At 34.1% G+C, this 25,610-nt stretch overlaps 1 pseudogene across 1 annotated transcript; it reads left to right on the top strand.

The window, feature by feature from the left end:
• The first annotated feature begins 749 nt into the window (after positions 1-749).
• On the top strand, positions 750-1,442 carry LOC308652628 (STARD3 N-terminal-like protein; annotated as a pseudogene). Its single transcript has one exon. The product of its transcript is annotated as an STARD3 N-terminal-like protein (transcript).
• Positions 1,443-25,610: the final 24,168 nt, after the last annotated feature.

Here is a 25,610-nt window from a genome sequence, read left to right on the forward strand (position 1 = left end):
CTCAGTTTCTTTTGCTTTATTCCACTTTTGTATATGAAAACTCTTTAAATGAACCAGAGAATCACAATTTCCTGCAGAGCCGTTCTTGTTTTAGCTGCTACAGCAGAAAGAATTGCCTTTTAAAGCCCTTTTATGTTTCCCTGGGTTGAACTTTATTATTCTCTATTATAGATTCCTCAAGTTAAAAGAACATGTGCAAATGAATGAGACACTCACCATAAAGTGCTTAACGTGTTTAATTTTCCCACTACCTGAGTTTTATATTCTATTTATTTTCCTTAATAATCAGAGACTTTGTATGTCTGGTCCATATTTATTTACCTATAAGTCAAGTTTAATGTGAATGAAAAAAAAAATCTGAAACTGTTTAAATTTATGTTTTCCAGGAGTTCCATGGTTTTCATTTTTAATACTCTTGAAGTTTTTCTAATGAAGAGCTTGCTGGTGTTCAATATTGAGACACTGTGTTACATATACATTTATTTCAAATATTCTTAATATTTATGTAGAGGTATGAATAATACAGAATTGAATATAAGATAATAATTTTGATTAGTATTTTCAGTAATACATGGTAGGCTGCGGGTGGTGGGCTGCACTTGGTCTGCTGCACTGTGCCTGGACCTTCCCCAACAAGACCCACGCCGCCGCCTGGAGATCCCCCGAGGGCGAGACCATTGAGCCGCAGTCTCAGGCCCACCCAGTGAGGTCTCCTCTTTAGGGATGGTGAAGTTTAACCCTCCTCCAGGATGACCCACCTGCCAGACGACAAGGAGAATACGCTCACTGGGAGCCAGAGCTCACATGCTTCTCTGAGCGATGTCCACTCCATCAACCTCATGCAACTTATGGCCAGTATCCAGTCCTATGAAGGAAGGGAAAAGAAAGGCATATCCGATGTCAGGAGGACTTTCTGTTTATCACCTTTGACCTCTTATTTGTAACACTGCTATGGATAATAGAGTTACATGCGAACGGAGCTATTGAAAACACGTTAAAGAAGGAGGTGGTACAGATGACTACTCCTCATCTTATTTTGGTATATTTCTTTGGCAGTTTTTAATATAAAGTGTTGATACTCGCCTAAGCTGCATGCAGACTGTGCCACTGGTGGGCAGTAGCATTGACACCCGCAGTGACCAGTGCCTTTTTAATAGCGAAACTGATCCTTTCAAAGCTTTCCTCTCCAAGGAGCTTTTGGCTATGTGCTGCCCAGCATTCCATTCATCCTCGCCTGGATCCAGACATGGTTCATGGATTTCAAAGTGTTACCTTGAGAAGCAGCAGAAGAAAGCAGACTCCTGATAGTTCAGGATGTGTCAGAGAGGGCAGCCCTCATACCTGCTGGTCTTTCTGATGGTCAGTTTTATTCCCCTCCTGAAGCTGAAGCAGGATCTGAAGAAGCTGAGGAAAAACAGGAACGTGAAAAAAACCTCTTTTAGAACACAGAGATATGAAGAACCCTCACTGAAGTATTTGGAGGGAAGAAGATAGGTAAGGGGTCTCCCTATTGATAGTCGAAATGGCCACATCCACTGCTGACTTTGTTGAACAGTAAACATTTATTTATGGTGAAAACTCATGGACATTTTCTCACATTCACAAGTTAGTCTCCTGCTCTGGCCAGCCAGGTCATGCCATGATTATTCTGCTCTTCAGTGAGACTGAGTCTGACCTGTCAATGTATTCATTGAAGGAAAGTTGTGTTCTGGATCCTTATCAAAAGAGTTCTTAATACATTGAAATAATACCTTTCTAATAAGTGAAATACTTTTTATTTCAATTCACAGTATGGAATTGTTTGTTTTATGTCTCAGACTTCTTTTGTATTTCTTTTTTGAACAACCTATATTTCCCTATTTTTCACTCATGTGCATGTGCTCTTCATAGAATTTTTTTAAAACTAATAAAATTCAGCATATCAAAAAGAAAAAAAAAATAGTACATGGTAAGTAAGCATTTCAGTTCCCCCTCAGGGTTTCTTTTAGTTGCTGGAAGTTACAAGGAGATATCTAAATGTTTAACTTGTTACTCCATGATGTCTTGATAATGTGGGAAATAAATCTCCATGTAATTGAACTATTTTTTAAATAATTAAAATGCTTAGTACAACAGTATGATATTGAAATGAAATTAAGTAAAAAAATTCCCTTCAGTTGTCCAAGGCGAAGGTGAGCTATTGAGTTTACCTTATAGAGTAGCCAGGAAAAGAGAAAATCAAATACCTTTAAAATTCCAGAAATGAAGCTTATTTATTTAAAGTTAGTACTCTATGGGTTTTCAAACCGTGTTCTAATATTTTTAAATTGTTATATTGAAGAAGCTATAAGATACCTTAAGGCAGGCTTAGGGGCAGGCAGGTGAATGAGACAAAGAAACAGAAATCTTAGCTCAATACTAGAAGGTACTTTCTAACAACTAATCATTTCCCCATCAGACATGTAATGCATAAAAATTAGGAACATTGTACAGGGTTTCAGCATTGGGAGAAAAGAATCACATTAAAATGATCTCTGAGGACATCTGAAGCTAATAATCTATGAGTTCAATGTTCCTATTCTACATTTAATTAGCCTTAGCACTTTTTTTCAGTTAAATCATTTTGTTTTTAGTTCAAAGAAGATAGTGGGAATGAATTCACATCTATATGTCATTCTTTCATTTGGGAAGAAAAACAGTTATAATTAGGTCTCATAATGAAAAAAAATTTAAGTCAAACGTTTAAAAGGGGCGAATGTCATTACTTTCCTGTGAAATTATTTGTTCCAATTATTGTTTACCAATCAAATAGAAGTGGAATAAATATTACATTACGTGGATGATCATCAGCAAATCATAGCTACCATTTTCTTCACCATGTTAAATTAGTAATTCAAATGGCTTTAAAAATTGAACTATGCTTGAACAGTGCATTTTTAAACATTTTAATTGATCAAATTATTATTTATAGAGATATATGAAATATATGAAAGCAATTTAAGGGAAAATATTAAGCACTATTATTTTTCAGTTGTAAAATAAAGTAAAATTTGAATTGATAATACTTTTATTCATTGCTTTCAGGAATGTGTAGATATGTACCACTTCATATGTTCCCAGTGAGTGTTTAAGTTTCTATAATCAATTGCAGGTGTTTTAATGATATAAATGATCTTAAAATGTTAGTACTTCTGACTCCAGAGTTTCAAATATATAATCTTATCTGAAGATCTGATCAAGGATGAACATAGAGACGTGTGTAGAAGTTGCTATTCTGGGACTATATACTAAACAACACTAAGATCTTCAACCACACAATTACTAAACCAATATTAACTAACTTAAAGCTCTCAGTATCTACATGATTAAGCTACAAATGACACAGTTTCTTAAGAGCAGAAGTAGAGACAGAGTTAACACAACTTGTCCACCATAATAAATAAAATAAATGGGAAGATAAAGATTTAAAGCAAAGAAAAAACTTCAAAATAATTCCCAATTCCTGGTTTTTAGTATTCTTTAAAAACTGCATATCAGTAATGGAAGCTTATTCAGCTGGTATAGAGATACTACATATGTATAAGTAATGATTTGGAGTATGCTTAATATGGATAAAATAATTAGTTATATATGTTATATATCCAAGGAAGAGATTTAAATGTATTAAGGTATTAATCAATCAACCTTCTGAACACATTTATGAATATGTCAATATTCATTCTGCATTAAACCGGTTGAAAGGGTTCTTATATATTATGGTTTAGTATTTGTATTATGTATATGAGATTCATTTTTTGTTAGCATTTTAATCTATCTTTTTATTTACTTGCCAAAAATCATACTAATTTCTTTACGTTTATCTTACTTGAAATATTTTTATTTAAGTCATTGCTAATTCCAATTCTAGATTATCTGTAGGCCTGATTCTTATGTTTGTTTATTCTCTTCATTATGCCTCATTATCATTTCCCTTGACAGGTGTAATAAGTCTTTCATATCATTCTAAACAATATATAAAGAGGAAGATAAGGTGCTCTATGTTTTATCATTCCACAGGATCATTCCAAGAAACAGATCAACTAGCGAATTAGAGATCTATCTGGAGTAGGGGATTGATGTAATTTTATTAAGATTAACTTCTCCATTAATCTTTTTTCTATTCTGTGTGCATAGTCTGTGTGAATATTTATTTTAGGATTGGGATGTTTTCTGCCTTCTCAAATGGAAGTCTGTGGAATCTGGAAAAAGTTGGAGATCTCAATTTTTTGTAATCACATCAAATGTCTTGAGTATAAAACAAGGTTTTTGTTCAAAAATACCTTTACTCCTTTTTTGGGAATATGTCTTGTACATATTGCAAGACTGTAAGAAACATAATTATGCCTTTCATAAACTCTGAATCTTCCACTTAGCAAAATAACTTAGTAAATAGACCATAGAGAAAAAAATAATCACACACTTTGCACTCATGGATTTCAAAATTTTTGTGCAGAACTTCATAAACGCCCAAATCATTATGGAATTTCCTTCTCCAGCAGAGGACCTCTGCATGAGTCAAATTCAATCATCAGACCATGCACATCAGCAAGTACTACCTAAAAAGAAAATACCCAGGTGTGAACTTCTCACTTTCTAAAGTCTTCCTTTAAGGGATTTTAGTTTATTCAATTTTATTTTCTTACAAATTTGCATATTTCTTTAAAAACTATATGTTTTATATTAATTCTGCTTTTCCCTTTTTATTTTGATTGCTGTGAAACACAGCCAGTATACCCTACTCAGAAGTGTTATTCATTAGTGCTTATTTTCTACAATTATGTTCTTAATTTTTAAAAGTATTACATGTACTTTTTAAAGTTTTATTGGTAATTTTTACAATTTCCCAATTTCTCCATATATTTTGCTGTATTTAATTTTAATTAATAATCTGTAATAGCTATCATATTATATTTAATGTCAAATTATAAACAACACATTATTTTCTTTTGTTTCCTGCTTATTATCATGAATCATACTTTGTTTCCCTTTGTGCTAATTGTTTTTTGTTCTTCAAAATGTTTATGATCCTTTGAAAATATTTCTGGGATTCCTCTGAGAACAAGGGTAAATCTGTGCTCCTCTAAATAGTATTTCCTACTAGTATAAGATCACTTTAAATATTATGATTCACCAAAGTTTTCAAACATTTCAAGTAATTTAAATTATATGAAAGACCTATGAATGTACACTTTGCTTGGACTCTCCCAACCCACTTACTCTGAATGATGTCAAACATTTTTTTTTGTAGTTCTCTGAAAAGAAGAGGTAGCCCTTAAGAAGTCTACCTTACAGATAAGAAGAGTTCTATTGTACTTATCATACATAAAGGCATAAAGCTCTGTCTATCCTTTTATGAAACCTAGGTTTATTAAAAAAACAGTGTTTAAATTTGTGCTCTAAGTGTTCCTCAGAGCAAAAGAAACATTAATCGCCCCTTTACTAGATTTAATGATTTATCATTATAATTTTATTAGATCACAGATGGACCTAAAATATATCCTATCAAATATTTTTGTGATATTTGTAATTTTGTAAGGTGTTTGTAAATATAGGTTTCATTGACAGTCATAATATGAGAAATGATATCTCCTTCCATTCAGTATCATCTATCTATTCCATTCTCCTTTACACATATATCAGGTTTACCAATTATCACAACTTGCCTGAACCTACCAGACACTTTCTTTTTTCTTTTCTTTTCTTTTTCTTTTTCTTTTTTTTTTTGGGGGGGGGGAGGGGCAGAGATTGAACCCAAAGGCATTTAATCACTGAGCCTCATCCCCAGCCCTTTTTATTTTTTATTTTAAGATAGGGTCTTGCTAATTTGCTGAGGATAAGTCTGGCCTTGAACTTGTGATCCTCCTGCCTGAGCCTCTAAACCAATGGATAATTTCTGACATAATTTTATTTGGCTTAGAGGCAAGTTTGTATGCAGTCTACCATTCTATATTCATGTTTGTGTGTGTGTGTATGTGTGTGTGTACATGTAATGTTTCATTTATCTCTTCATTTATCATTCTTCTTTCTTTCTTCTTCCACTTAGTCTCCTTTGCTGACTCCTCTGCTTCTTTTTTTTTTAGGTTTTATTTTTTTTATTTTTTTTATTTTTAATTTTTTTATTGATTATTTAAAGCATTACATAGCTCATGATATATCATCTTTCATACATTTGACTCAAATTGTGTTTTGAACCCCCATTTTCACCCCAAATACAGATTGCAGAATCACATCTGTTACATATTCACATTTTTACATAATGTCATATTAGTGACTGTTGTATTCTGCTACCTTTCCTATCCCCTACTATCCCCCCTCCCCTCCCCTCCCATCTTCCCTCTCTACCTCCCCTGCTGTTGTTCAATTCTCTCCCTTTTTTTCCCTCCCCCTTGCCCCTCATGACCTCTTATAATTTTATGTATCATTGAAGGTCTCCTACCATTTCCGTATGCTTTCCCTTCTCTCTCCGTTTCTCTCCCCCCATTCGTCTTTGCTTACTGTAGTCTTTTCCTCATGCTCTTCCTTCCTGTTCTGTTCTTAGTTGCTCTCTTTATATCAAAGCAGACATTTGGCATTTGTTTTTTAGGGCTTGGCCAGCTTCGCTTAGCATAATCTGCTCTAATGACATCCATTTCCCTGCAAATTCTATGATTTTGTCATTTCTTAGTGCTGCATAATACTCCATTGTGTATACATGCCACATTTTTTTTTATCCATTCATCCATTGAGAGGCATCTAGGTTGGTTCCACAGTCTAGCTATTGTGAATTGTGCCGCTATAATCATTGATGCAGCCATATCCCTATAGTGCGCTCTTTTAAGGTCCTCCGGGAATAGTCCAAGAAGTGCGATAGCTGGGTCAAATGGTGGATCCATTCCCAGCTTTCCCAGGAATCTCCATACTGCTTTCCAAATTGGCCTCACCATTTTGCAGCCCCACCAGCAGTGTACAAGTGTACCCTTTTCCCCACATCCCCGCCAACACTTATTGTTGTTTGACTTCATAATGGCTGCCAATCTTACTGGAGTGAGATGGTATCTTAGGGTGGTTTTGATTTGCATTTCTCTGATTGCTAGAGATGGTGAGCATTTTTTCATGTACTTGTTGATTGATTGTATGTCCTCCTCTGAGAAGTGTCTGTTCAGGTCCTTGGCCCATTTGTTGATTGGGTTATTTGTTATCTTATTGTTTAATTTTTTGAGTTCTTTGTACATTCTGGATATTAGGGCTCTATCGGAGGTGTGTGGGGTAAAAATTTGTTCCCAGGATGTAGGCTCTCTATTTACCTCTTTTATTGTTTCTCTTGCTGAGAAAAAACTTTTTAGTTTAAGTAATTCCTTTTGTTTATTCTTGTTATTAACTCTTGGACTATGGGTGTCCTATTAAGGAATTTGGAGCCCAACCACACAATGTGTAGATCGTAGCCAACTTTTTCTTCTATCAGACGCAGTGTCTCTGATTTGATTTCTAGCTCCCTGATCCATTTTGAGTTAATTTTTGTGGATGGCGAGAGAAAGGGATTCAATTTCATTTTGTTGCATATGGATTTCCAGTTTTCCCAGCACCATTTGTTGAAGATGCTATCCTTCCTCCATTGCATGCTTTTAGCCCCTTTATCAAATATAAGATAGTTGTAACTTTGTGGATTAGTCTCTGTGTCCTCTATTCTGTACCATTGGTCCACCTGCCTGTTTTGGTACCAGTACCATGCTGTTTTTGTTACTATTGCTTTGTAGTACAGTTTGACCTCTGGTATCGCTATACCTCCAGATTCACACTTCCTGCTTAGAATTGCTTTTGCTATTCTGGGTATTTTGTTTTTCCATATGAATTTCATGAATGCTTTGTCTATTTCTACAAGAAATGCAGTTGGGATTTTGAATGGCATCGCATTAAACCTGTAGAGAACTTTGGGTAATATCTGCATTTTGATTATGTTAGTTCTGCCTATCCATGAACAGGGTACATTTTTCCATCTTCTGAGATCTTCTTCTATCTCTCTCTTTAGGGTTCTGTAGTTTTCATTGTATAAATCTTTCACCTCTTTTGTTAGGTTGATTCCCAAGTATCTTATTTTCTTTGAGGATATTGTGAATGGAGTGGTTTTCCTTATTTCCATTTCAGAGGTTTTGTTGCTGATATACAGGAATGCCTTTGATTTATGCGTGTTGATTTTATAACCTGCCACTTTGCTGAATTCATTTATTAACTCTAGCAGCTTCTTTGTAGAATGTTTTGGGTCTGTTAAGTACATTATCATGTCATCCGCAAATAGCGATAATTTAATTTCTTCTTTTCCTATTTTTATGCCCTTAATTTCTTTTGTCTGTCTAATTGCTCTGGTTAGTACTTCGAGAACTAAATTGAATAGAAGTGGTGATAGAGGGCATCCCTGTCTTGTTCCAGATTTTAGAGAGAATGCCTTCAGTTTTTCTCCGTTTAGGATGATGCTAGCCTGAGGTTTAGCATATATAGCTTTTACAATGCTGAGGTAAGTTCCTGTTATCCCTAGTTTTTCTAGTGTTTTGAACATAAAGGGATGCTGTACTTTGTCAAATGCTTTTTCTGCATCCATCGAGATGATCATATGGTTCTTGTCTTTAAGTCTATTGATGTGGTGAATAGCATTTATTGATTTCCGTATATTGAACCAGCCTTGCATCACAGGAATGAATCCTACTTGTTCATGGTGCACAAGTTTTCTGATATGTTTTTGTATTCAATTCGTCAGAATTTTATTGAGAATTTTTGCATCCAAGTTAATTAGAGATATTGGTCTGTAGTTTTCTTTCTTTGAAGTATCTTTGTCTGGTTTTGGGATCAAAGTGATGTTGGCCTCATAGAATGAATTTGGAAGAGCTCCTTCTTTTTCTATTTCTTGAAATAGCTTGAAAAGTATTGGTATTAATTCTTCTTTGAAGGTTTTGTAGAACTCCGCTGTATACCCATCCGGTCCAGGGCTTTTCTTGGTTGGTAGTCTTTTGATGGCTTCTTCTATTTCTTCCTTTGTTATTGGTCTGTTTAAATTGTGTGTGTCTTCCTGTCTCAATCTGGGCAAATCATATGCTTTAAGAAATTTATCGATATCTTCACTATCTTCTATTTTATTGGAATATAGGGTTTCAAAATACACTCTAATTATCTTCTGTATTTCTGTAGTGTCTGGTGTGATGTTGCCTTTTTCATCCCGTATGTTAGTAATTTGAGTTCTCTCTCTTCTTCTTTTCGTTAGCATGGCTAAGGGCTTGTCTATCTTACTTATTTTTTCAAAGAACCAACTTTTAGTTTTATCAATTTTTCAATGGTTTCTTTTGTTTCAATTATTTGATTTCTGCTTTAATTTTAATTATTTCTTGTCTTCTACTACATTTGCTGTTGTTTTGCTCTTCCTTTTCTAGGTTTTTGAGGTGTTGTGTGAGTTCATTTATTTGTTGGTTTTTTCTTTTTTTGAGGTAAGAACTCCAAGAAATGAATTTCCCTCTTAAAACTGCTTTCATTGTGTCCCATAGATTCTGGTATGTTGTGTCTGTATTATCATTTGACTCTAAGAATTTTTTCATCTCCTCCTTTATGTCTTCTATAACCCATTGATCGTTCAATAACATATTGTTCATTTTCCATGTGACGTAGGATTTTTCCTTCCTTCTTTTATCATTGATTTCCAATTTCATTCCATTATGATCAGATATGGTGCATGGTATTATCTCCACACCTTTATATTTACTAAGAGTTGCCTTATGGCATAATATATGGTCTATCTTTGAGTAGGATCCATGTGCTGCTGAGAAGAACGTGTATCCACTTGATGATGGTTGATATATTCTATATATGTCGGTTAAGTCTAGGTTATTGATTGTGCTGTTGAGTTCTATAGTTTCTTTATTCAGTTTTTGTCTAGAGGATCTGTCTAATGGTGAGAGCGGTGTGTTGAAGTCACCCATAATTATTGTGTTGTGGTCTATTTGACTCTTGAACTTGAGGAGAGTTTGTTTTATGAACGTTGCAGCTCCATTGTTTGGTGCATACAAATTGATGATTGTTATGTCTTGTTGGTGGATGGTTCCTTTTAACAGTATATAGTGTCCTTCTTTATCCTTCTTGATTAACTTAGGCTTGAAGTTGATTTTATTCGATATGAGTATGGCCACTCCTGCTTGCTTCCGAGGGCCGTGTGAGTGGTATGATTTTTCCCAACCTTTTACCTTCAGCCTGTGTATGTCTTTTCCTATCGTATGAGTCTCCTGAAGGCAGCATATTGTTGGATTTGTTTTTTTGATCCAGGTTACTAGCCTATGTCTCTTGATTGGTGAGTTTAGGCCATTAACATTTAAGGTTACAATTGAGATATGATTTGTACTTCCAGTCATGCTTCTTTATTTATTTATTTTAGTTTGGCTAGTTTTACTTTTTGGTTACTTTCCTCCCCCTTTACTGAGATACCTCCTGCTGTTAGTTTTGGGCACTATTTTTCAATTCCTCTTCTTGTAGTGTTTTGCTCAAAATGCTTTGCAGAGCTGGTTTTCTTGCTGAGAATTCTTTTAGCTTTTGTTTATCGTGAAAGATTTTAATTTCATTGTCAAATTTGAAGCTCAATTTTTCTGGATACAGTATTCTTGGTTGGAATCCATTATTTTTCAGCATTTGAAATACATTGTTCCAGGATCTTCTCTCTTTCAAAGTCTGTGATGAGAAATCGGTCGTTAACCTAATTGGTTTACCCCTGAATGTAATCTGCCTCTTTTCTCTCGTAGCTTTTAATATTCTCTCCTTGTTCTGTACGTTGGCTATCTTCATAATTATATGTCTTGGAGTTGGTCTATTATGGTTTTGAATGTTTGGGGTCCTGTAGGCTTCCAGGATTTGGCAATCCATTCCATCTTTCATCTCTGGGAAGTTTTCTAGAATTATTTCATTTAATATGCTGTCCATTCCTTTGGTTTGAATCTCTGTGCCTTCTTCTATCCCTATGACTCTCAAATTTGTTTTTTTTATGACATCCCATATCTCTTGAATAGATTGCTTGTGGGATTTAAGCATCTTTTCTGTGTTGACTATATTCTTTTCAAGTTGATAAACCTTGTCTTCATTATCTGATGTTCTGACTTCTACTTGATCAAGTCTATTGTAATATTCTCGTTTGAGTTTTTAATTTGGTTTATAGTTTCCTGCAATTCTAGGATTATTGTTTGATTTTTTTTAAGATCTCTATCTCCTGGTAGAGCTCGTTCTTTGCCATTTGAATTTGTTTGTTTAATTCATTTTCAAAATATACTTTTATTTCTTGGACTTGCTGTCTCATGTCTTCTCTATTATTCCTTTCCATTCGAGTTAGGTATGCCTTGAGTTCTTTCCCTATCCCTGTTTCTGATGTTTCTATGTCCTCATGTAGAACTGAGTTGTCTTGCATTGTTTGTAATCCTTTTTTCCCTTGTTTTCTCATGTTCTGGTGTGTCCACGTTACTTTCCATCTCTATTTGATTGTCGTGTTTCTGCTCTCTTCTATAGATTTGTTTTGTTTCTGTATTACTCTGATGTCTCTCCTTTGTGTTGTTAAACTATGCCTGCTAACGTGGATTCCGCTGGGAAGGAATTCCGACGTCCGAGCTCCAGTGACAACACTACTCTGCTATGTCGGGCCTCCGTCTCCTTGCCGGGGTGTCCTAATGGGGGTGTGTGACTGGACTGTCTCTGTTTGGTTTCAGCTCCCGGTCGCGGCAGGCGGGCGGTCTCGAGCCGCCCAGTATCACAGGCCGCGGGCAGGTGATCAGTCGCCAGCGGGCGGGCGTTCTCCTACCGCCCAGTTATGCGGGCAGTGAGTGAACTGTCGCCGGCGGGCCTGCAGTTTAAAGCCTCCCAGTCGCGAGGGCCTTGCCTCTAGTCCCCTGGTTTCTCCTGCTAGTCTTGGTTTCTCCTGCTAGACCAGATTTCCCCTGAGTGATGGTTCTCGGCAGTTCAAACTGTACTCTGGGCCTGCCGTTTGTTGGGTGTGGAGGGTGGCTATTGGGAACCCCGGCACTCTATTGTTTTGTTTCCCTTGTGGGGGATAGAACTGTACCGCTTCCTTCCCCGTCTGAAATCCCGTACTCAGCCCGGGGGTCAGTGCGCGCTTGGCTGGCGGGATTCCACTGTGTCACAGCCACTTATCTCCCTGCTTGCTAGTTAATCCCTTCTCTGCAGCGCCACACCTACTGTAGCCGCGGGGCAGGCCGCGCGAATCAGACAGCCTGGATCTCCTGGGTCACACAGTTGGTTTTTGGGATCCCCGGCCCTCTATGGTTTTGATTTTTTCTGCTTGCCCCTCCCCCAGCGCTGGCTAGACAGGTTTTGTTTTGGCTGCTGATGGGAGGGGGGGTTGAAGGTCAGGTGCCTCTAGTTTCCCCTTAGTCTTTATGCAGGCTCACTCTGAAACTCCCTCCCCAGGAAAGTCTAGGAGAGATTTTATGTGAAATCCCCCTATGTGTGGGGGCTGAGCTGCGTGACACACACCTGTTTTGTTGTTGCAATCTGTCGGAGAGTGGCGGTGGATACTTCAGCTCTCCAAGATGGTGGCCGCTGATTGCCTTAGTGGAGTGTCCCTTGTGGGGGATGGGACTCTACCACTTCCTTCCCCGTCTGAAATCCCGAACTCAGCCCGGGGGTCTCCTCTGCTTCTTAATCAGAAACATCAGGAATGGATCTGGTTTAAGTAATCCTTCAAATCCATGCTGAAATATTCGCATAGGGGACTTTATCCAAACCCATAGCATTAAATAGCTTTTATGTTGGGAGATTTTAAAATTATATTTAGAACCCTAACCTCTTTACTGTGCCATGGACTTATATGATAAAATAGCTGCCTAAAATCCCTTTCATTTAAAACATATAACAATCTGTTTCTATCATCAGGATGTAGCATTAAACAAAATATACAAAGTCACTAGCCACATGAAGCTTTCATTCTGGGGGTCAAACATAGGAGAGTGAGATTATTATGTTAAATATTCATTTATAATAAATTGAAAGAAAAAAAGTACAAAAAGGGAAATTATAAAAGTCTTTTATCTCTGAATGGAGCATACATAATAATAGACGATTATTATACAAATTCACTTTCTTCCCCAGTAAACTATAATGATAGAAATAGCATTCAACTGTTGTTTAAGCCCAAAAGTGAAAATCATTTTAACTTTTTATTTTCCTAACATCACATCTATTCACAAATGTGTCTTAGGATCTGCCAGTATTAATGAAATGTTCTTTTGATTCATATTCCAAAGACACAAAATTCATTCCATCCTCTCTACTTTTGCCTTGCAATAAATATTAAGTGAAAAGTCAGATATCTTTAAATTAGAAACAAGAAATGCCTTACAGACCTAACATTTCAATGACTTTGTTTTTATGTAGCATGAAACCAAAACACAACCATCTTCTTCCATGTCATTGCTCTTTGCTGCCTGCAGAAATCTTTCCCAATGAGCTCATTCTCACACCCTTCCACATTCTTGTGTCCTTTTCCTTTTCTGAAATACTCAAAACTCTTGTTTCCCAATGCATTTTTTTTTTCTCTACTAGTTCTTCCTTTAGGTGTGCGCACTAATTTGCTCCTTTTCATTCTTCAGGTCTCAACTCAAATAACACATCTTCCTTACTCTTCCTGATCATGGAGATCTGCATTGATCATTCTGTCTAAATCAAATTGCTTTGCAGCCATGGTCTTATAAGTAAATACAGTTAAAACCACTAGTTTATTTTTTTCCTTCAGATTAGTATTTGTTTTGTAAAGTCATTTAGTCTTATTTATATACTTATTAATGTTCCCCAACAATGTGACAGTTCTTTGAATGCCAGAATATTTATTGACATCTTTAAAATTATATACTTAGTGCCAGAGCAGTGTTTGATAAACACTTGTTGAATGATTCCATATTGTTGGGTGAAAAGATGAAGAATGTTTTCCATTTTTCTTCTTATCTAATCTTTAAAATATACTTGTAATAGAAAAAAAATGTTGTTATTGTTATGTAGAATTTAATATTTTTAAATAAAAGTATTCTATTTCTCCTTTCCATGTGCCTTGAATTACAATGTAATACAGTTGACCGTATAAAACTAGCAAATTTCCATATCTCAATCAAGACAAAGTTTTATATGTCTCATTTATATTCTGGAAATGTGAACCTCAGATTTGGAAAGAACATTAGTGATCTTTAGATAGTATGATAAACTAATGCTCCTGTGTATTTTCCTTATATACCTCCTAGTTATTTGCTATGTGTAACTTATAGGTTTGTAATCTCGCTAGATAATCTTTCTTTCCTGTTCAGTTTATTAGCACAGCAATGTCTGCCCACCTATTATTTCCAAGTCAACAGGGCAAGCAGACTTTGCATCTCAGCCATCTATCTAGTTGTGAGAGTAGAGGAAATAAACTGAAAATATTGAATCACTTTTTAGCTTTAGATTTGGGATGCTTATGTTAAAATAATATTTCTAAAGGAGATATAAAATTGGAAAATTATGCAAATATAATACAATATTAAAATGTTTGTATAATTTTCCATTTGTTGGAAAATGATAATGAGTAGTATAGCTAATTTAGCAAAATGAAATGCATCCATTTAACTACAGCTATAAAAAAGAATAAGATGTTTACTGCACCCTATTAGAGCATTACTATCATCTCATTCCCCTTCCCAGAAGTACCTCTGCCCACAGACCCTAAGGGGCCTATTACTCTGTTCTTCCATCTTGATTCTGTCACTCATTTGCAGCAGAGAATCCCTGTAGTCTGAATAAAATTGGATAAAAGAGTTTTCATATTTCTTCTTTCCTGTCAATTCTTTCCATGATGTTAGTTCTGATGTAACATATGTACATAGAAACACAGACACATGCACATAGATATATCAGTCTTCCCTGTCTTTGTTCCCCATTTTTTCCTATTCATGTCTGACCCCCGAGGGTTGCCAATCCTAGTGCACATACAGTGCCCTCTTCAACTTTGTGCACTCATTGTTGATTTTTTTCTCTACACTCAAAAAAAAAAAAACACAATAAACTCCCTTTAATTTCCGAATTTATCTAATTGGGGAAAGGTAAAATGGAAATAACAATATAAAGTAATTCTCGACTGAAATAATAGAATATACTATTCTTGGATTAGCTTGTTAGCTGTTTCCATGTACCAAATCTATCTGTTACAAAAATAAATGCCATTTTAAATAATATATGACTAAATTTTCATCTTTCATAGGGATAATAAAAGTTTCAAATACAGAATCTTATTTAAGTTTTTGAATCACCTTACTATAATAATACTAGTTACATCATCATTTACAAAGAGACATTTATACCTAGAAAAAATTTTACATAGAACTGGTTGTTTTTAGCATTCCCCCAACCACAGTTTGTCTAAGAAAGAAAATACATATCATGTTTTTCCCTAAAACTTGGAAGTTATTAATTTTTAATGCTTTAAAGCATATTAATTATTCAATCAAATAAAATAGTTATATATGGACATTTTGGCTGGTTGAATTTCTTTTGTATTATTCAATAAATAAAAAGATAAAATACTACAGAATAATGAAGGTCTCATGGAAGTGACTGTGTTTACACTTGAAAAGGTTAATTTAGAAAAATTAAATGCATCCTTTAACTAAAGCTATAAAAAACAATAAAAGCACTACTGCACCCTATTAGAGCCCTACTATCACCTCATTCCCTTCCCAGAAGTACCTCCAACCACAAACCCTAAGGTGCCTATCACTCTGTTAGTGATAATAGTGGCAATTGTTTTCCTTAATTATTCTCTCATATTATTTCTATTCCTTTTTGAAAGATTTCTAACAAATAGAAATTATTGAAAATGACATCATTTATGAAGATTTTCAAAGTTAAACTTCCGTTTAAATTTATTCTCACTGATAAGTTTCAACCCCAATTTATAATTTTATGTCTGTAAACATCTAATAATTTATGTATAAATTAAATGCATATTTATTTCTAGCATTCAAATTTTTTTCATAAACTAGCACATTAAAGTCTTGGATGCTGGGCTGGGGATGTGGCTCAAGCGGTAGCGCACTTGCCTGGTGTGCGTGCGGCCCGGGTTCGATCCTCAGCACCACATACCAACAAAGATGTTGTGTCCGCCGAGAACTAAAAAATAAATATTAAAAATTCTCTCTCTCTCTCTCTCTCTCCTATCTCACTCTCTCTTTAAAAAAAAAAAGAAAAAAAAAGTCTTGGATGCTAAGATGGAGGTTGGAAAATCACATCCTTTTAACAAACATGTGATTTTAATCCTAGTATTTATTGAAAAATGAAATCAGGAAATATAAACTAGTGACAGTTTTTGAATCAGAAATAATATAGTGATCAAATTTTGTTTAGTTTTATCAGGTCTTTATAATTATTCAGAGTAAATAAATATAAAGAAAGGAAACTCTATAATATTCTCTATGTAAATAAAGCCCATCTAGATGCATTCTGTTCACATTACTTACATTCTCAAATATTCTACAGTATACACTGATATAAAATACCATGCTGAAAAATCAAATTAATTTAATTCTCATTCACCATGGTGCCCATAAACAACTTTGATGTGGCAGATTACAAGTGTGTTAGTGGGTCATATTCCTTTAACACTTAACAAGAAATTACAATGGAAGCTGAAGAGTTTAATATATTAGCCAAAGTCAATGTAAGATAAAAATCTCATTGCACAAAGGCTCTTTTTCCAATAAAAATCAGTTATCTAAAAACAGAAGATACTGCCTTGAGATTTCACAAGCATGCACATTTTTTTTTAGGCCTTGGGGTCCATAGAGTTTTAGGATGGAATCTCTGTAGTAGCAGAGATTTTACAAATGCAATTCATCTTTATCTTAATATTCTTGGGATTACTGTTTAGAAAGCTCTTCATAAGATCCTGCATAAACCAAAAAATAAGAAAACACTATACCTCTAAGTTGTTTTTTATTTCTTTCAAATAGAATTTCTAGTAATATATATATATATATATATATATATATATATATATATATACACACACACACACACATATATATGATAAATTATATATACAACTTATCACATTTTATAATTCACATATACATGAAGAAAGATATACACATGTATTTAATATATGTATATATGTAGATGAAAATATGGATATACATAATAGGATATTTTTAAACTTAAAATTATAGTTCATTTTACTTTGACAATCAAACAGTACATCTTATATTTAGAATTATGGTTGCTTAGATATTAAGCATTAGATAGTGATAATTCAAATGTTCTATTGATATATATACTTCCAGTCTACAGATAAATAAATTTAGTATGTATTTGACCATATATTGCTTTTACTTTTTATATAAAATTATTATCATTTTGTAAATGTAATTCATATGATTTTTCATGTTTCATGATGGTCGTTCAAATCACATGGAACTAATTAATACAGCCATTTTACTGGTCATTGTAGCAGGTCATTCATCTTTGCCAACAGGTACATTTATATACTTGGCAGTCACACTTTTTAAAATTTTTCTTTTCCTTTAGAATAATGAATGGAAAATAGAGCAAAATGATAGCTTTTGTACATCTCCTATGGTTATAGCAATAAGTATGAACATTCATGTATTCTATGATTTCTTAAGAATGTGTACAGCTGTGTTTATTATTGCATATACAGAATATATGTAAAATTATTATTTAACTTATTAAAACTAATTTTGAATACTTAGAAAAGAATATGAGAATATGGGTTAGCATGTATAAGATAGGTTGTTCATTACTCTCTTTTTACTTTCCAATTTTAAGTATTAAAAACTGAAATCTGATAGGATAGTTAGTGTCACTACAACACAAAAAATAATGAATAATAAGAGGTAATTAATATGCCCATCACAGAGAACCATTTAATGCATATAGAGATATTTGACCTCTAAATAAAGCTAGTGAGTAGAATGTGAAGTGTTTAAGTTATATAATAGCACATGAAAAAAATATTTTAAAAACAAAAACTTCCCAACCCACACTTTAAAGAGTCTATTGGAGAAATACAAAAATGTATTATTGAGAAAAATTTTTAAACTGGGATAGGAGAAGAGGATCCAAGATGGTGGGCCAGAGGGAGGCATCATCCTGTGTTGTTTTGTGACCCAGATCTCACTTAGTGGGAATACTATTTGCTGAGAGTGATAGAGGACCCCTCAACAGCTGATCCCACAGTGGAAATGATGGCAGCTGTGCTGGGAGGGCCCCAGGCCTCAGTGTTAGAAAAGGATCCCGTCTCCCGACTACTCACCCATGCAGGTCTCACAGGTGCCTTAGAGGGACCACCAGCATCAGCACCAGCGCAGAATTTCCAGACTCAGCTCCCACAAGGACACTCAGCCACTACCCACATGCAAGGAACTCTGGCTGCCATTCCCATGTGAACCCTCATTTACTAACGTGGGGCTCCCTTGTTTGCCTCCATCTTGGGACTAGGCACCTACTGCCATAGTCCCTTACTCCCCATAGCCTATCTGTACCTGGGGACATTACAGACTCTAAAGAAAGCTGACAGCTGCAACACCACACACCACAGAGCTCATCTCTGAACCCATGGCACAATGCCATCGTCCGGCTCCTCCCACCCAACCTGACACCCCATTGCTGGAAGTAGAAGCTCCATCTTGGGTCACCTCCATCACCATCTTTAGTTGTGGCAACTACCAGTTTGGAACACCAGACAGCCAGGTACCCATAGTTTTCTATTTCCCCCCATTCCCCAGCAGCCGCTAACTTGGCAGAGTTACTGCCCAATGCAAAACAGCCCTCCAGCAACAGAACCACAGCCACCAGAGTGCAACACACAAGACTCCCAGAGAGAAAGGTCCTGATTAGGAGTAGAAAGTGAGAGCGTGAGGGTGATACACTTTAGAGACTAATTTATAAGGCAGGAACTGTGAGGTCTACAGGTGAGATGAGGAGATAAGACCCAGCACCCACAACACAGGAGCAGACCTTGAATAACACCCTGGAGGTGCAGTCTCCCAATGGGACCAGTGGGTGCCATACCCTAGTTCCAGGTGCCTTGCACCCAAGACTAACTGTCACACCCTGGTAAACTACCATCCTGAGGGTGGAGATACCAACTAAAAACAGACGACCCCACCTATTGGATGAGAAGGGAAGAAGGTAAAATATTGATCTTCAGCCCAAACAATCCTTGTTTCTTCCTTTTTTCTTTCTTCTCCCTCTTTATTTTCCTGCCCTCACTCCCCAACATATGTGAACACAAGGTCTTTGAATTCATTAGGATATTGAGGACTGAGATGACTGAATGGTATGTTGCAGTTGTGTTGTATATTCTTTTATTTTTCTCTCCTTTTACTATTTTACCATTTTTTATTTTTCTTAACATACATGTATATTTGTTTTATGTACTTTGTTGTCTTCCCTCTTACTTGTCTACCCAAAATTACTACCAATCTATTCTCCTGCTACTAACCTTCTTCTTTAGATTTCTCTTTTACACTTCCTCAGATATAATAACTCTATATCCTCATCTCATACCTCCTCGGCATATCTTCCTACTCTTCACCCCCAGTTTTTTGTCCATTATCAGAAACTATAAATCCTTTTATAATCCTACTGTGTATATCATAGATAATAATTGAATTCACCATTTATGTACATTGTGACCAAACTGTACATGTCTTAAAACAACTATTGTTTATATTGGGATCCATTAATATTTTCCTTCTCCACAAAGGAGAGATATTGGAACCCTACAGGGGCACTATAAGCCTATAGTAACATCTCAGATCCATAGAACTAGAAAGTGATGGCAAGGATGTGGAGAAAAAGGCACATTCATACATTGCTGGTGGAACTGCAAATTGTGTAGCCAATATGGAAAGCAGTGTGGAGATTTCTTGGAAACCTGGGAATGAAACCACCACTTAATCCAGCTATCCCCCTCTTCAGTCTATCCCCCAAGATATATATATATATATATATATATATATATATATATATATATATATATATATATATATACACACACACACACACACACACACACACACACACACACATATACACACACACACACATATTACTCAGGAATAAAAGAGAACAAAATCATGGCATTTGCAGGTAAATGGATGGAGTCTGAGAATATAATGCTAAGTGAAGTTAGCCAATCCCCCAAAACCAAATGCTGAATGTTTTCTCTGATATAAGGTAGCTGATTCATAGTGCGGTTGGGAGGGGGAGCATGGGAATATTAGACAAACTCCACATAAGGCAAAGAGGTGGGAGGGGAAGGGAGGGTGCATGGGGGTAAAAAAGATGGTAAAATTAGATGGATATCATTACCCTAAACACATGTATAAAGATACAAATGGCGCGAATATACTTTATATACCACCAGAGATATGAAAAATTGTGCTTTATATGTGTAATATGAATTGTAGTGCATTCTTCTGTTATATATAAAAAATTAGAATAGAGAAAAATATTTCAAAATTATACAGGAATTCTGTTGCAATAAAATGTTACTTTAGAATAATGACAAAAACATGGGGAACACACACCCCAAATCACCAGTAATTGTATTGGAGGTGAAACAGTATTAATGATTTATTATTGCTTCTGAAGATTCTAGAAGGAATTATGTACTAAACATATTTTTGATGGAGTACACTAGAATGGATAAATCTGTTGAGAAAGTTGGAAAGTCAGATGGGGGTATGTGAAACTTAGTATATCACTTTGATATTCCTGATTCCATGTGAAATGGTACATACAAGTGAAGTTGCACACAGAACTTTAGGTCAAAAACTAAATTTAGTAGTTTCTAATGTGTTTGAAGTTATGTGGGTGTAGAGACCTCTATAAAGAGGTTGTGGTTTATGAAGTAAATGATTAAGTGAAAGCCCTAAAGGTTATCAAAACATAGCAACTAATACAGATTTCTGAAGAGAAAGAACATAAGTATTTATCATGGAATAATACATGTACATGGAAAGAGAACGTTGGTGTGAATATTAAAAAAAGAGAAAATAGGGTAGGAGTCCCTAGAATTAAAAGAAAATTCAAAATATTAAATTAATCCAAATTTACTAACTTTGCATAGTTGAAAAGTGAAATAATGGTATATTTATGGTATATTATATAAAATATGGCATTTTATATAACATGAAATAACCAAATAAGTATAAATCAAGGTAAGTTAAAAATCAATATAATCATATATAAAAACTGAAATAATGGTATATTTATATGGTTATATATATATATATATATATATATATATATATATATATAATGGTATACTATACAAATAATGGTATATTTGAAAAATATAGCTAAGGCCGAGAACAGTGCCTCATGCCTGTAATCTCAGGGCCTCAGGAGGCTGATACAGAATGATAGCAAGTTCAAAGCCAGTTTCAGCAACAGTGAGCAATTCAGTGCTGAGAAATTCAGTGAGACTCTGTCTCTAAATAAAATACAAAATATAGGTGAGATTGTGGCTCAGTGGTTTAGTGGCCATGAATTTGATCCCTGGTACCAAAAAGAAAGGAAAAAAAATACACACACACACACACACACACACACACACACATATGCTTAAAGAACCTTACAGAATATATAACAAAATACAAAGAGAGTGCAAATAGAAGAGTAAAAGTGTTGGAGTAGATACTGTAGATACATGTGTTTACATGCTCTAGCAATATCCCTGAGGATAAAAATAAAGCTCAAGTTTCAAAAATTCCATTTGAATGCTTTATGAGAATATTAAAATACAATTGAATATACTTCTTAAAAATTATAGTAAAGCATTTGTAGTCAATTTAAAAATAACATGCTATATGCTATATAAAGTCTCCCAGATAGACACAGAAATAATTTAGAATATCAATAATTTTGCCATCCAAAATATTAAATATAGGAAAGAATAAAATATATTGTTTCTACACACACATATGTGTAAAGATCTACAAATACACATAGTTAATGTTTAAGATTAATATTCTAAAAAATTGTCCCTTTATTCCCTCTGAATTATATAGTAAATTACTTCACCTCTTTAATCTAACACTGGAAAAGTGATATAATTATTACTATAATTTTTGATTATATAAACAATTATAATTTTTAAAAGGTGTGAAAACATTTTAGGCAAGCAATATTTTATAAGTTCTAGAAGTTTATCAATATTTAAATAAGATTTGAGAATAGAATGTATCTTTGCCCTAAAAAATAGAAATGTGTTTGTTTTATGTCCTTAAGGATTACTATTGGAGACTATGTGCTCCAATGTGTTTGTTTAATATTTTAAATGATTCCAAAAAAAAATTAAATAATTTGATAATTTACATTTGTAATTTAAATCTTATCTGTGTCTAACAAATCTTATTTGTGTCCTCAATTTTTGTAGATATGAAATTCTCAAAACTTGCTTTTCAATATTTCATCTAGTCATAACATGATAGCAAGAATTATGCAATGTACTATATGTTTACCTAAAAACTGAATTATATATAAGTTTAAAGAAATGAACTGAACCTTTGCTAAAATTAATTTCTATATTTACTATTCAATTGTCATCTTTTTAGTAAAGAAAATTTTATTGCAACTTACCCATAAAAAATAAGAGATTGTTGATTGTCACAATCAATGTTAACAAATCATATGCTGACCTCAATAAAATGTAAAATTGATACTAAAATTAAAATTTCACTTAGAAAATTGACATAATTCTCTTAGTCATTTTACACACATTTTTAAAACACTTTTGTTGATTAAATCACTCAAGCAAACATGAAAAGTTTCCTCTTTTTTATTTTCTTGTTCTCACAAAGATTTTAGAGTGTCTCAGAACTCATAAGACTAAGCACCATGAAATTAATAATTGAGAGAGCTAATAACAGTTTTAAAATAATGAAATAGAATAAAACAAGATATGAATAATATTGACTTTATGGAAGGCACACATATTAAATAATATTTTTGAAGCAATGTCATTTACAAGCTTTTTCACATTGGCTGATTCCAGAGACTGTGCTGAAGGTGTTAATTTAATGAATCATGAAAGTCAACATTTTATTAATTGATGGTTGGGTTTATTGTTCAATATGTGCATAGGTAGAATTCTTGGGGGTATGTAGTCTTATTGACCTATCATAATTGTATGCATCTTCCTTCTTTTCCAAGAACAAAATATTAGAAAATAACATTATGCTTAATAAATGCTTATTTTCTCTGTTAAACCTCATCACTCACTGTTTTTCAATAATAGAACCATCCTGCATGGCATAATACACTTCCTTCAATCCCTGGTGTAGCACCTGGACCACTCCTTGCTTTCATTGTTTATCTTTTATCAGATTTTAAATTTTATCAGAAGTTCTCATACATTCCACTACCAGGAACCACACAGTTTAAATTCAATTTTTCGAGTACCCCAATCACAATACATCTTTAGAACTTGTGTACTTCAGTCCCATGTTCCTTGACTGTTGTCATGCTTACTCCCTTATTATTAATTTTATATGACATAGCTCACTATAGTTACCCCTGTACTTCACTTTCAGAGATGCTGATTTTCTTTTTCCTCTTTCATAGTCTAATAAAAAACTCCAAATCTTGTTTACCCGTTCCCCTAATTTCTGTGCCTGGAGTGGGCTGATGAATAAAATTTGAGACACACACACACATGTGCACACACACCCACTATGATACATTTCATTTTAAATTAATGATTGGTTTGGACATGAAGCTTATAGAAGATCTTACTTATCCTGGTTTTGAGCTCCAGAACCACTAAAATAATTCTCATTTCCCTGCTCCTATTCCTCCTTCTCCTGTACCTCTTGCTCTTCCTCCTCCTCCTTCATCATCACAATCATGACCAAAATGTGGAGCTGTATTTTAAAAGTTGCTGGAAATCCTACATAGTTCAAAATAAATCTATTTATCATACTGCAGGATAAGTATATTTTTCTCTTTCTTTAAGTTTCTAGAAGTTCCCCTCCTCACTCATATGGTTCATGACACTATTCCTGGTTTTCCTGAAATAAGATCACAAAGAACTTCTCTTTTTCCAGGGGACAAATCTCTGTATGAGCTTCTGTGCATGACGTGAATAAGCCACCATGGGCCTATCTTGGACACTGAGTTCCATTTCTACTCACCTTGCCAAAGACACCTCACCTGCAAGTACACCTTAATTCTTCAGAACACTGTTTTTAAAATTCTTATCACCATATAAATTTAGTGTAATACATTTATTTAAAGATTTATGAGGAAAAAAAAGAACATCTATTTTGCCCCAGTTTTTGCCACCAACTCCTGCCCTTTTCTTGTCTCTTTTGTAACAAATCTAAGTACCTAAGTAAAGGGGTAAGAACTTACACACATGTCCTCATTTGTTTTCTTCTCCCAGAACACACTCAAACATAAGTCAATATTGATTTATCTCATATAACTCTTTATAGTAAGCTCATCTATTTCCTCCATATAAGCAAAATGAATGGAAAATTTGTCTATAGTCTTTGGAGTTTGGGGATATTTTTGACATATTTCACTCCTTTTTTCTTTTAGAAAATATTTTAACTTGTATTACACCATCATTTATTATAAAGTATACACACCACACACAAATACAAATTGTGCACAATAAGGATTTAGAGTTCTGATCCGGTTTAGGGAATAATAAATTATTACTGTCACTTTTAACTCCTATTGAATATCTTCCCAATCATATTCTTCTATTCTCTTACAAGGATAAGCTTTATTCATAATTATATTATTATACTCCTTCTGCTTACCTGTATTATATAAAAATATGTCATACTATATGTATTAATTTGAAACTTTTTCTTTCTCAATGCTATTTCTTAAGATCCATCCATTATACAAGGAAATAAATTGCTTGTTTTCATTGCTGTATAATGTCATCAAGTGAATGTGTCACAACCTATTTATTCATTATTTTGTCCCTTACAATGTTTCAATGAAATTATAACAATTGCTAATATGAATATTATTCCTGATATGCATGTGAAAGAGCTTCCCTAGAATTTTTAATAGAAGTATAATTGCTGAATCATAATTTTAGATCCATATATTTAAATATATTATGATTATATTCATATCTCAAAAGCTACTCTAATTTTAATTTGAATCCATATTTTATTAAAATTCCTATCATTTGATATCTTAGTCAACACATGAACTTTTCACACTTGAAAATTTCTTCCAGTTGAATAGGTATAGGACTTTTTTTTTTTACTTTAATTTCTGTTCCTATTCAGTAATGGTCTTTATTATATTTTCTGCTATTTATTGGCCGAACATTTTTCCATCTTGTAAAATCATTTTTTATGCCTTGGTCCATTCTTGCTATTTTGTATTGATTGTATTTCTCCTGTTCAATGTGTGATAACATTCATTTTAATCTCTGCAGATAATTGGATTCAGCATAATATATCAGAACATATTCTTATTATTGGTATATTCAGATTATGGTACATGATATGTAATAATTAATACTTCAATAATATATAAATCATGCATAATTCTAGTACCCTATA

Source organism: Spermophilus citellus (assembly GCF_964194105.1).
Source record: "Spermophilus citellus genome assembly, chromosome: 1".
In the NCBI taxonomy this organism is placed as follows: domain Eukaryota; kingdom Metazoa; phylum Chordata; class Mammalia; order Rodentia; family Sciuridae; genus Spermophilus; species Spermophilus citellus.